Source organism: Protopterus annectens, chromosome 4.part0 (genome assembly GCF_019279795.1).
Source record: "Protopterus annectens isolate FY-2018-M chromosome 4.part0, PAN1.0, whole genome shotgun sequence".
Lineage (NCBI taxonomy): Eukaryota > Metazoa > Chordata > Ceratodontiformes > Protopteridae > Protopterus > Protopterus annectens.
In genome coordinates, this window is record NC_056733.1 from 1584901862 (window position 1) to 1584917119 (window position 15258).

Here is a 15258-nt window from a genome sequence, read left to right on the forward strand (position 1 = left end):
CCAAACCATCTCCATTAATGTTCATTCCTATCTAAAAAATCTCCACCTGTACCAGATAAATAATATATATACAATTATTAATGAACAAAATTTAAACCACATTATTAAAAGGATTTATTTATGTGAAAAAAATTAATTCATCCTAATGTGCTTATATGTAGGATCTAATATCAAATATATAAATTTATTTTTAAATATATAAATATATAAAATTATATCTAAAATTAATACTCAAAATACATTATTTTAATCTTTAATTTTCTTTCTATTTAGTGCCATTAATTTGAGTATTGGTGCTATAGTACTTATTTCATTTATACCAGGCCATGTGTCTGCTTGTAGTTTAATATGCCATTGTAATTCTCTTTGTTCAAGTATTAAACCCCAAGGGGTTTTGTCTTTTATCTCCACATGATCTATAATTATAAAATGAGACTGATGATTATTATACTCATTAATGTGTTTTGCTAAAGCGTTATTCGCTTTATTTTTCTTAATTGCTCATAAATGTTCTTAAAGTGTTCATAAATTCTTTGAGATAAGGCTCTCTTGGTTTTTGCCTACATAAAATGAGGCACACAAATCACACATGGCTAAATAAACTACAGCTTTTGATCTACAGTTGTATTTATTTTTTAAAAAATATTTTTTATTTCTTAAATAAAAATACTGTCATACATTAATTTTATGGCACCAGTTACAAGCACCACACTTATGCATTCCATTTATTACCTTATTATTATTTATATTTTGGGTATTTTATCTTAATAAATCTTTAAAACTTTTCCCTTTTCTATATACAATTTTAGGAAAATTGTCTATATATTTCTTACACTGACGATCATTCATTAAAATCGCCCAGTTATTCATAAATATTTCCCTTATTTGATAGTCCTTCGAAAAAGTAATAACCAATGCTTTTGTAAATTGATTTTCATTTTCATTTTGCAACATTAGATTATTATTAGCCATAGGATTTATTATAGTTTCTACTTTAAAAATAGTTGTCATATTTTGATCTCCATTATCTATATTATTAGTATTCATATTATACCCATTTAAAATTGGAAAAAAGTGACCATTTAATCTTTTTTGTGTCACTTCAGTAATTCATTTATCAATTAATACAGGTGGATAATTTTTATTTATAAACATACTTCGTAAAAAGTTACACTCTATTTGAAATTCAGCAAAGTTAGTAATAATTCGGATAGCTCTTACCAATTGCCCTTTTATAACTGATTTTTTCTGATGTTCTGGGTGTGCACTACAATAATGGAGAAAATTATTAGAATATGATTATTTTCTATGAATTAATGAAATATAAGTTTTATTTTCATAATATTTAATTAAATTAATATCTAAATAATTAATACTATTATTACTTATATTCCATGTGAATTTAAAAAAAGAAGTGGTTTCATTAATATAAACTAAAAATTTGTTCAAAATATCTATATTACTATTCTAAATAAGGCTGATATCATCTTGAAAGTGGTGATAAGATTTAATAAATACATAATATTTGCTATTAAAAATAAACTTTTTCTCCCAAAACACCATTACTAAATTAGCATATGTGTCTCCACATGGTGAACCCATAGCAATACCCTTTTTCTGTATGTAATATTTTTTATTAAATGTAATATAATTATTATTTAAAATTAATTCCAAAATTTCAATGATTAAATTAATTAATTCTTGATTACTAGAATATTGGAATAATATTTCATTAATCCATTCAAGACCTATGTTTTGAGGGATCACCGTGTAGAGGTCACATACATCTATAGTTACTAAAATATCTTGATTATCAAATTTTATATCATTCATGTGCTCCAAGAATGTCCATGAGTCTTTACAGATATATTTTTCTTTTTTCACAATCTTTTTTAGCTCTTAGTCGACATACTTGGCACATGCTGAGGTGATAGAGTCTCTTCCATCTACCAATGGACGCATGGGAGGAAAAAGTAATTTTTTATGGATTTTTGGATTTCCAAAAAAAAATAGGAATTCTAGGCATTATAATGTTCAAATAATTATATAAATCTATACCTATCCGCCTTTCTAAAAACATATCATTAATTTGTACATATATTTTCTTATACGCCGAGTTTAATTCATTTAATGATACCTGTTCATATGTATCAGTTTTTAAAATTACTTCCATTTTTTGGTTATACATCTCATTACTCATAATCACGGCACCTCCTCCCTTATCTGGCTTCATAATTCTATTTTTTTTCTTTTTGTAAAGCCTTTAAAATACTTTGTTCATTTACACTTAAATTTGAAGGATAATCTATCACTTTATTCCATTTATCTAGATACTTTAACTGGTATTCACACATTTTCTTATACAATAGTAACTTAGAATGTAAGGGCGGATTAAAGGTGCTAGTAATATTAAACTTACATGACTCATTGTAAATAGTATCATGATACATCAAGGAAAAATTGATTTTTCTTAAAAATAACTTCATATCTATCATGACTGATGTAAAATCAAATGGTTTAGATGGAAAAAATGTGTAACCTTTAGATAACAAATTTACTACGTCTTGGTTCACTTCAGTACTAGAAAAATTAAAAACTTTAAAGTCTCCAGCATTATTAACAATATGTTTCAATGCATTCTCATTTAGTCCATGCTGACATATTTGTAAGTCTAAATGATTGGTGTCACCATGTAGGTCCACCAAAGCATTATTTTCTATATTCTCCATTGTTTGCCCTTGGGCCTGGCCCCATGAAACCCCGCTGCTTCATAACTTGGGTGGGGGGTTTTGTTTTTAAGTCTTTCTGAATGCCTTAGTTCTGGAAATTCTTCATTATAGGCCAAGTCGTTATGCTGTTCAATGTCACTATGGTCATGTACTGCAGTATTCATTTTATTGTTATTATTATGACCATAAGTTTTATTTCTTCTATTTTGATCACCTGGAGGCCTAGGATATGCTAATCCATTAGCATATTGATTAATGTCTCTCTCTAATTTATTCATTTTTCCATTCTTCAGTTTACTTATATACTGTTCAATACTATTGTAAATTCTCAGCATATCGTATTGAATAGTATCAAAAGAAATATCAGCTCTGATAATATTATCAAGTTGATCTAAATCCGCTATGAGCTAGTCTATTTCAATTTGATTATACTTAATTAACACATTTAATAAATCTTTACCACTTTTATCAAATAACTGAAGTAACTCAATATGCATTGGAGAATTGTGTATCAATCCGGTAGGGTAGCTCCAAAGGCGTAACCCTTTCGGTATTATATTATGTTTGATACATTCCTTCAAATAAGCGTTCTCCAGTTGAAGCTTCCTACATCTCAATAATTTAGAATCATAGTCATTAAGCTTGGAATCAATACTGCTAGTACCTGAAATTGCTTGTCCTGAAAATGCGAATGAAGACTCAAGCCATTCAGTCAAGACAGGAATTGTTTTCCTTATGCCTTCCCTAGAATTAGGGATATGTTTTTGCCCATGATGCAATGGAACTTGGTATGTTCTATTCATTGGATTTACTTGGCTACCAATATTCTCTTTTGAAACTTCTCCGCTTTGCTTAACATTTTCACCACTAGAACTGTATCCGTTATCCAGGCATGCTGGTGTTAAATTGAAATCAAAGGCACTGTTGATTTTAGCATCATGTGAACTTCCATTTACTCTGCTTGCTTCCGAATTATTAAACCTTTCATATAAGCCATCAACTCGCTGTGTCAATTTCATTATTAATGCAGTTAGATTGCCAATTGACCCTTCGGTCCTGTCCATGGAATCATCCAGCTGTACGGCAGTTTCACTTACACCAACTAACAACATATTACTACTGAGAACCACGAACTACTGAATAGCCAAAAGCGAAAAGCCACCAACCGGATGTAAAATGAGTAATGGACATCTCTTCATTTGTACCCATTATATCCCCAGTTTTTAGGCACTTTCTAGGACATGAATTTTAAGTGTAGGAGCAAGAAAAAATAATAATATGGACATCTGACAACTCACCACATATCTGTCAACTTCAATTGCTTCAGAGCAAATGCTGTTTGGACTAATAAATTTTGATTTTGGACTGTTTCAATATATAGGGTTGATGGCAGCTCCCAGTAACATGTTTCAATCTGTCCTCCTTCTATAAAGATTTGTCCATAATGTACCATCTTCATTCACTATTACTGATTTATTTATATATGAAATCTGTAACTGACTAATCTTAGCTTCAAAATCAAAATCTAGATATCTTGCATTTATACAACTCAGAAATAGCTTGCACTCCATATAATTATCCATCCATATTAAATAATATCCAAAAACCTTCTACGTAAATCCAACTCCAAAAATAAATTATTAGTGCCATTGTAAATTAACTGCATTTTCCACCAGCCTGTGAGCAAATCAGCATAGTTGGATACTACTATACTCCTCAGCAGTTTCTCATACCCTATCTCACTTGGCTAAGCTATTGTTTGCTAAGCTACTAAACTTGTGGAGATAAATGAAATCAAGGACAAAAGGGTCTTTAATGGGATGGTAGGCAAGGCAACAATCTCACCACAAGAGTCTATAAGATACTGATGAAAGAGACATAGCTTATTGCCTTTCTTGGTAGCTCAGGATCTTTAAGCCTAAAATCTTATTAATTAGGAACTTCTGGACATTCTCTCCTTGTTTGATATGTCAAGTGAGGTATACTCCATAATTGGTCTGATCAGTGCTGAATAATAAAGTAACTGTTGACCCAGGTACCTGGGTCCCTAACTGCAGTTCCATTTAGTAGCTGAGTATTGTCTATACTGTATGTTGACTTTTTAGGGGTTGTTCACCAAATTAAACTATACTGAACTGTTTCACATTTAATTTGAGCCCATTTTCAGTACACCATGTATTAACTAGGATAAGTTATTTCTGAGGGTACAGGCATCAGAGAGGTTATTGACAGTAACACCCATTTTGCAATAATCTACAATAGTCAATCTACTTGCTTTATACTTCAAAATGACTGAGCTAAAATGGCATGGGATGATGGCACAAATCTGACGGGGCATTGTAGTAAAACATCATAGTAGAGTATCGGCCTCTTGTACTCACCCCCTTTGCAAATAAAGGAACTCAAATACAAATGTCTGCAAACTTGGCATTTATTATGCAACTGTAAAGTTTATTGTCTACAGCAGAATGAATGGTACTTGACATGATTTTGAATAGCATGCTGGGGACTTCTAATTTTTAGTTCATAGTTCATGAGATCTATGCACATACTGCCTGTGTAAGTAAATGTGGACTTCTAGTTTCACTGAATGGACAGCTCTGGATTTGGCCAGTAAAACTAGTTAAACTTATAGTCTGCCAATGTGAAGAAAGTCCCCAAGAAGTCAAGTTTTGTAAGTGGAGTCTCTAAATATGTTCTTATTTGCTTGCCTAATGATTTTAATTAAAATATATAGTCTGTCCAATCTGTAGAGACTATGCACTTTAATAGCTGTGAATAGGAATTGGGTGGGGAGGATTTATTGAAGCATAATCAGGGGTGAACAATAAAATATATTATTTTTTTCAATGCCAGGGTCAGGACTCCTGTCTCCTGCAGTTAGTACTTCAGCAAGATAGCTTTTGGATTTTCAGGAGGAGGTGAGGGGTAAAAATCTTGCACTTTCTGGTGACATGCTTGGGTGTGTTAAGGTGGCTTTGATTTATTTATTTATTTATAATAAATATCCTTTGCTCCTGTTAACTTCCTTACCACCATCTACTTACCTGTGACCACTTTCTCTGCTTCAGGCATCGCATCCTCTCTGACTGTCTCTGTAAACTTTTTAGCTGCTGTGACCCGCTCCGTTCGCTCTATGGGCTCACTCCGCTCCCCTACCCTGCCCCCAAATCCCACCCACCCCCAGTGATCCTAGCTTTATACTTCTGTAACCACACACCCCTCTATATAACACCCTATCCCTTACCTCTTCTACTTAACAGCCCCACCCCCTACCCCTACAAGTTCTTAATAATTTTTTACCTCATCAGGTACAATCTCTTCAGCACTTTTATTAATATTATACAGCCTCTCCCCTTACATTTCACCTTTATATAGCCCCTCTCTTACCATTCACCTTTATTTCACTCTATTGCTCACCACTTTTATCTACTCCTTAGCCTCTTACAACACCATCTTCCTCCCCCATCCTCTCTTTACTTACCTCATTTCTCCCCTCAACATACCCTAACATCTTATCTACACATCACTATGACCCCTTCACACAAGGATACATACGCAAACCTACTACTCCTAACTACTACTCTTGCTTGTCTCACTATACCATATACACTAACCTTTTTTGAACATGCTGACATTCCTGGACAACACCACCCCTACCAGCAAACCCTGCCCATCTCCCATAGAAACTTACTCAGCCACAGTAACATAACCTCCACCTCTATCTATATACTTCCTAAGTATCATAGATGTACCCATTTGGCTTACTTCCATATCAGAAAAACCCTAAACAATCACCATAAACTTCTTAAGTCTATTCATCTTCCTCAAAAACACCCACTACTAGATGGTGATGTTCATCCAAACCCTGGCCCTCATACTGTTATTCCCACTAACCACCACAAGCCAACCCCTCCTACTATCACTCTCTCTCTAATAGATCATCTAACTCCCTTTTGATAGCTCACCTTAACATCCGCAGCATCAACAATAAAATTTTCCACTTACATGCACTCTTAGATGTGCACTCATTCGATATTCTTTGTATTACAGAGACATGGCTAAAGCTCTCAACTCTGGACCAGGAGATTACCCCTCCCAGATATAATATCCTGAGATGTGACCGCAATAATAAAAAGGGTGGAGGAGTAGCCATTTTATACAAATCTGAACTCCAAATCTTACCTCTCAATATGCCCCTACCCTCAGATACAAATGCTGAAACCCTCAGTATAAAACTCCAAATTAACAACTCAAAATCTATCTATATAATTTGCACATATCTCCCCCCTGGAAATAATATCAGCACTCTGGAAAATATTCTTAGCTACCTCTCTACAAACCTACCTCAGAAAACCATTGTCTTAGGTGACTTTAATATAGACTGGGCAACCTGTAATTCCCCTAATCCTACCAATCACATAAATCTTCACGGTTTCTCTCAAATAATAACCACTCCTACTAGAATCCATAAGCCAAGCAGTAAGGAATCCACCCTTGACTGGATACTACTCAACAGCCATGTTGATACTTATAAACCAGGAACCCTTCCTGATGACATTAGTGACCATATGCTAACCTATATTATTAAACAAAAAGTTCATAGCCCTAACACTAATACTTTTAAAACCTCCCGTTCCAAAAAACACTTTAACCCAGTCAGTTTCCAAAATGAACTAAAAGCATGTGACTGGTCACCTTTGCTTCATCTTCAACTTGATGAAGCAGTGACCTATTTCAATACCAGATTCCTTCAAATCCTAGACTTCCTTGCCCCTTATCACACTTCCCGAATAAGGACCAAAACCGCCCCCCTGGCTCTCAAAACTAGCCAAACAAAAGATCCTCCTCAGAAATAAAATCTGGGCCAAATGGAGAGCCACAAAAAAAACATCAGATCACCTCCACTTCAAACAATTAAGAAATGCCACCAAAAAACAAATTCTCCAAGACAAAAAAGAATATTACCTTCACCTCCAACAAACCCACCAGCAAAAACCACAAAGATTCTGGTCAGGCATAAACAATCTTCTTAAGCCAGGCCACTCTACAACTCCTGCCCCCTCAGGTTTCAACCATAATAATGCCAAACAGATTCCAGATGCCTTTAATAACTACTTTACCAAAGCCATTCTAACCCTAGCTAATATTTTGCCACCTGTCACCTCTTCCCAGTTAGATTCCACTAATACTCCATCTCCTACCTTTCATATAAAACCAGCACCCACATCCTTCATATGCAACCTCCTCTTAAAACTTAAGCCCTGCACCTCTTCTGCTGATTGTCTTCCTGCTGAATTCCTGCAAATTGCAGCTAAAGCCATTGCCTATCCCATCTCCATACTTATAAATAGAACAATCTCAGAAAGCAAAATCCCATCCATATGGAAAATATCACATATCATCCCTCTACACAAAGGTGGCCCATCTACTGAACTTTCCAACTTTCGCCCCATTGCCTTACTCTCTCCAATAGCTAAAATAATGGAGAAATGCATTCAGACAACTACTTGACCACCTTCTCCAGAATAACTTACTTGCAAGCTGCCAACATGGTTTTAGACCATTCCATAGCACAACTGCCCTGCTATCCTTCTCTGACACCATAAACAAAAACTGAAACAATAACACATTTTCATCTACACTTTCCATTGACCTTTCAAAGGCCTTTGATATGGTGAATCATAACTTGCTTACTGACATACTAAAGGTCCAATCACTTGATGCACAGGCATTACAATGGTTTAAATCCTATCTTGAAAACTGACACCAAGCCCTACTCTGGAATAATAATCTTTCCACACCACTCCCTGTGAACATAGGAGTACCTCAAGACTCTATTTTAGGTCCTCTTCTCTTCTCTTTATTTATAAATAACCTACACATCACAATTCCACAAGCCACCAATATGCAGATGATTAGACCTTAATTTGTTCAGCCAAGTCCATAACCTCTCTCCAGTCAATCACCCAATCCGTATTTAACAGTGCTGAAAACTGGTTCTTGCAACATGGTCTCCTACTGAACCCCAAAAAAACTAAATGATTGCTCTTTGCTCCTACTCTTAAGTCATCTCAACTGTACTTCACTGTAACCTCTAACAATGGTACTAACATATCCCCTGACACTACTACCCATCTACTGGGAGTAACAATTGATAACCACCTTAGCTATGATCATCATATTAACTCTACAATAAAGTCTGTTAACAAAAAACTTGGCACCCTTTACAGAATCAAACCCTTCCTAACCCCTTCTGCCAGGATAACCATTTCCCAGACCCATCTGATTTCTACCCTATTCTATGCCTCTGCAATATATACTAATCTTTCTAAAAGCAACCTCTCCAAACTCTCAGCATGTTACAATAACATAGCCAGATTTGCCACTGGCACCCCCTTTAGAACCCACCATTGTCACAACATCAAACAACTGGGATGGTTAGAACTGCAGAAACAACTGCTATGCCAACAACTTGTCATGTCCCATAAGATTCTCTATCATCCTAACAATACCCCAATCCTCAATAATCTGATCACCCCCTACAAAAATCTTATTACACTTCGATCAGCAAATAAGCTACTAGTTTCCACTATTAAATCCAACAACAAAGCAGGGGACTCTCTTTTCTCCAACACAATAGGAAAAAGTTGGAACCAGCTTCCTAATGAACTTACCACCCTCACTTCCACTCTTCTTTTCAAAACACTACTTAAAGAATACCTTAAAGCTCACTGGCTCTGTCCCTGCTCTAACCCTGACTAACACCTCCTTCCCCTTGCTGCTTCTCTCTATTCTCCTGATCTACTGCACTATCAGTCCTTGTGGTTAGGAAAGTATATTAGTCAATAATTTTATAAATTGTTATCTCTCAAATGCTCACTAAATGTATTTTGTTTTAGTATATCCAACTATACTGCTTTGTTTCAAGTCTAACTGAACCTCAATTTTAAACCATCTACTGTATTTCTGTCAACTATTACTATATATAATATTGATTGTCTGTGCCTTTGCTTGGAGCTTTTCTCCCCGGGCCTCTACTGAAAATGGACATATATCCAGCTAGACTAACCCGGTCAACAAATGTAAAATAAAATAAAATAAAATGATACGTAAATGTGTTTCTGTAATACCTGGGTCAGTTGCTGCTCTTTCTTGTATGAACATTCTTTTTTTTAAAGAAAATTTTTATTAATTTAACATATTTTTGTATGAACATTCTGACAATAGTTTAAGCAGCATTTCTGAGATACAAAACATACAATTAGGCCATTGTTCAATACTACAGTGTTTAATATTTTGGTAATATTTATGAATGGAATCAAAAAAAGAAAGAAAAGAAAACTAAGTGCTGCTGTTTAATATTTTGTGTAATAAGTATGGAAGCAAAAAAAAAACATGCTTGTAAATACAAGTAGGCACACACATTAACAACTGAAGAAAATGTTTTTAAGACTAGTTTTGTGGCTGACAAAAAGGCTTGATTTTTATTCGAAGTTGTTTTCCTTAAGTAGTTTGAAAGCTGCGAAAGCTTTATTTTTAAACACAGTAGCCGTCCTGGGTCTATCCTTCTAATTAACAAAAGTGCCAGGAGAGAAAGTTACTGTTAAAATGCATTGCAGTACACTAAGAAGTTATTAAATAATTTGTGTTAGATTTTGTATATTAATTCAAATTTAGTTCTTTACAGGACTGCAGAAACTTACCTTGGATGTTTCTGTTTTTAGATATCATTCAAACTTTCTGCAGAAAACTCATAAGGTTATTTCTGCGCTGGCTAAAAATTTCTAATGTCCAATTTTATTATTTTTTTGTTTGTTTGTCTGTTTGTTTTAGACTCCATTCTCGGATATATCATTTGCAGCAGTAGTGAAACCCTGGCTAACTGTATGTTTCAGAATCAGAAATGCTACCAGAGTTGAGAGCCATAAGGTATTTAGAGACAAGTAAAGCACTGTGTTAGCTAAAATAACAGGGTGATTGGCAGTGTGTGGGGTGGACACGATTCAGAGACCCATGTAGCATAATTGTGTAAGCCTGAAAATTAACATGATCAGCAGCATATGTAAATATCTGTATAATGATATGCAAATGAGTGGCATTATAGAAATGAGAGCAATTGTGAATGCAAATAAGTTAAATCAACATAGCAGAGTGATACAGAAATGTATAAAAATCATATGATGAAGCCTGGTAAATAGTGAAGCTGTATGAAGAGATTTCTTCACAAACAACCAGAATGACTGCTCTAAAATGCTCAGAGTAGCTGAACAACACTTGTTTGTAGCTACTTTGACAGTTAGAGATCTCAGTGTTGCATGCCAACCCCTCTGTGTTGCAAATGGGTCTGTCCTTGTCTAGCACACTATCACCTACATGACACAGATATAGTTGACCATTGCCATGTGCACTGAGACACTCTGCAGGAGTTGGTAGAGATGTATTATCTGCACATGGAACCATAGGGGATGCATGGAGTGCTGATCCCAATAGACACTGAGATCTGTGTAACACTAACCATCCTGGCTAAGGGGACTTTTCTGTGGCCAACAGGGGACACAGTAGGCATGTCACAGGCATGTCACTCATGAACTCATGAATCTTACATCTGTTCCTTTATGTCATGCTGCAGCAAGTGGAAGTGCATATCTGGTTATCATAAACAGCAGCGAAGAAGAAAAAGCAAAAGTACATGGGTGCATTTTATGACATAAGTCATTTCCCTGAAGTCCTAGGGACCACTAACCACACACTAATTACCATCAAGGATATGCCTTCTCCACATGGCATTTGAAGCATTAACCAGGAGGGATTCCACTTCATCAACTGCCAGGTGGTGTGCAGTATACTTGGTGTAATAAAAATGTGTCTATGCGGGTGTACTTTATTTGATTGAGTTTTTCAGATCATAGAAATTCAGATGATTGAGACGAAATGAAATGTCGAACATAGGGCAGTGCAGGAAAACTGTACTGAGACAGCACACAATGGGGATCAGGGAATTTGTCCTTTTCCCCATTGTAGTGTAATCTCGGAGCTAGTATTTATAATTATCAGGGGGTATAGGGGAGCTTGTCCCCCCCCCCCTGCAAAGACAGTATTTTTTGTTGTTATGGTTTTCTCACTGCTTCAGAATATCGATAACCTGGTCTCATATATAATGTCTGATATTTTGAAACTTCAGTAATATGATGTAGATCAGCCTGTGCACCATGCCTGGAGATCTCAGAATTGTTGTATCTAGAACATATGCAGTTTATACCAGCACTTTCTGCATAGTGATTTCCTCTCAGGGATATCTAATTGGTATGTGAACACAACTCCCTCCACCCCACCCAGCCTGCATGAACACACCAACATTTGTATACCATAGCCCACCCATAAACCTGTGCAATGTTGTATGTTTCAAGTAATACTGGATACATTCTGAAGCCAGGGCTCATGACATCTGCTCACAACCTAATTACTGTGGCTCTGACGGCACAGGATACACATGACACTGTACTGGTGCAAGCTTGCAATATCATCCAGTATGAGTTTAAGGTCTTCTTCCATTGCCTGTATACCTCAGGTGTAGTACTGATCCAGAGGCAAGCTGCAAGATACAGTATTTGTCATCTGTGCTATGCTTCACAAAATTTTTCTACAAACAGGTATAGCTACAGGATGCTGGTCATTACTGCAGTGCCAGACAGAATGCAGCCAGTGGCAGAGGAAAACGAGCCGGGTGGGGAGTCAAAGCAGACAGCAGCTGTACCTGTACCACATGTGAGGTTGAGACAAGCACAATATATGGCACCACTGGGAAAAGATGTGTCTGGTCCTCAACTATGGGTTAAGATTGAGACAACATGATGCATGATAGGGATACACAGAATATGCAGTCCAGTGCATTGACTGGCTATGCTGTGCATCATATTAACTAACTTACATAAGATGGAAGGGTGGGTAGGACACAGTAACAGGGAACTGTAACATCTACAGAGATGAAAGCAGGTAAGGATCAAGGGAGGTGTGGTGTTATTCAGTCACATGGCTGAGAGGTTATGGGAAGCTGGATATAATGTCTGATGATAGGGTGGAGCTTTCTGAAGGTGACAGATGGCTAGACAGTCTTGGTGGTCCCACCTCACTGAGACAGGGAGACACATGCAGTCAACAGTGTAGCATTGTGGTATAGCTAAATGGCATGGCACACAACCTCCAGTAATATTCACACTCACCAAGACACCTGGAGAGTTATGTATGTCTCCTTCAGCAGGCTAACAAGTTAGCCTCAATCTCAGGTGATGCTGAAAACATTACAGATAGCAGAAATGAAGCAATATATCACTGCATACAGAACTTAACAACCAACTATACACAAATTCTATGTAAAATTGAATCTACAATACCAATCCACTTCCAAAAGACAGGAAGCACTGTCTCTCCCTCCCCAACCTTTTTTTTTTCAGTTTGATGGAGAAGGTCAAGTGGCCCCTCCAAAGGTCACCGTATCAGTGGTAGCACTGCTTCCCAATGTGAGGGATACTAGTGGTTGAAATTAGATCTCTGGCAGACTGCTGCCATGCATTCACCTTATACAGTGAGCCTTCATAATTGCCTAAAAGGTGCTCACAGTAGTCTCTGTAGCAAATGAGCACTATGCCAACTGGTGGCCCCTAGATGGCATATTGAGTGCTTTTTTAACCCAAACCATTTTTTTTGGCTTTCTACTCCTCATTGGTTTTATTTTCTGCAGGAACAGCCATGTATCAGGCAGAGATAAGGAAATGGCCACCACACACTGCATCCATCAGTACACCTAGTCATTGCCAGCTCACTATCGGGTGATAATGACCATCCTCAGGAAATTAACCTTAAAGAAGTGCCATGAAGGTGCACATCTGGCCCAACAGACAGGTGGTGCAGCAGCTCATATGCAGAGATGTCGACTAGCAGTTTGAGACCTGGTTTTGCACCCTGATGCATCTGCTTGTATGGCTTTTAGGTTCTTGCATCTGGCAGGCCCTGACCATCAGGTTACTGGAAGCTTGAAGTTAGCCATGGAGGTGACTGGCATGGGGGTAGGTTCACCTCTGGGCTTGACTAGCAGACCCACTGTTCCATGCACTCTTCTTCATCACTGTGTTTCACATCCTGTATCCTCTTTGTTTTCCAATCTTCCTCACCAATATTTGTCCAGCCTTTGTCTGTGCTACTAGCTTGTTACTACACCCTTGTGCCTCATTGCCACTGCTATGGGTGTTTGTATATATGTATGTTTAGTTCATATGCACCCTCTCCTTCCCTTTATTCTGTTTTCAATACTCTACCTCACCTTACCACCCTCCTCACTTTTCCATTCTTCATAAAAAGAAAAAAGGGCACCTGCCACAAAAATATCCTTCTGCCCTATCCCCCACCTATCTCCTCTTCATTTAATTCTCCTATATGCTCCTCTGCTTGCTGATGACTCCTTTGTGGCTGTTCTATCTTCCCCTTTCCACCTTTTTTAAATGCTAACCTTGTAATTGTGCTGTAGTGCCCCGTATGGAGTGTGGGTAATGCACGTGTACCATTGTTGGAATGCTTGTGTGGATACACACAAGCGTCAGGTAGATGACTGCCATATAGCAAACTCAACAGAATATGTAACCATCTTCCCTGGCAGTGCTATAGTCTGGCCATTGAGTATTGTGCAGCTGTGATTCTTTACCTGTCATTGCATTGGTACTTTGCTGCTTTTCATCAGCCCTAACCGTGCTACTGTAGGTGCATTATCTATTGTTATGTGGTAGCAGTACCGTCTTTTATCAATACCTCTACCCCTGATATTTATAGTTCACTGCTATAGAAATGAATGTGTGGTACTGTAGTATGTATAGAAGAGTAACAATGATAATGCATTTCATGTTATTATTATGTATATAACTTTTCAACACATCCAGGTGCACAAACCAACAAGGGTGCTCGGAACTATCTTAATTCCACCTTCAACTAAGAACCAGGATTCAAAACCCACAAATCCATTAAAATAATGAAAAATTTACCATGTTGGATATAGCTTCAATATTCTTTAATATTGTGAATGCAGTCTGGCATAAACAAACTCTTTTAGCAAACCGGTTTTGCCCACTGGCATCATCAGTGCAAACTGGACAGCAATGTAATCTTTTTAAATGCACAGCATTTAAAGCAACAGTAGCAATCATTATACATAAACAGAAAACTCAAAATACATTTATAAACAAATCATTAGAACTAAGTCAACACTAGTTTAAATAGATAACTTAGAAAAATAAATCCTTAAATATGTTTATATATCAAACATATACACTAACAACTAGTAAATCAACATATTACCAATATTCGTTTAAACCTGGTTTGTACATTGCACCCAAATGAATAATCCATAAGCATACGCATTCAAGAACTGCACTATTTAAGCACCAGTGACAACATCCCTTGCACACTTTATTTTTGTTGGGATTGTTGTAGTTGTTGGTGATGGCTTGTCTAATTTATGTAAACATAAATTATTAAATAA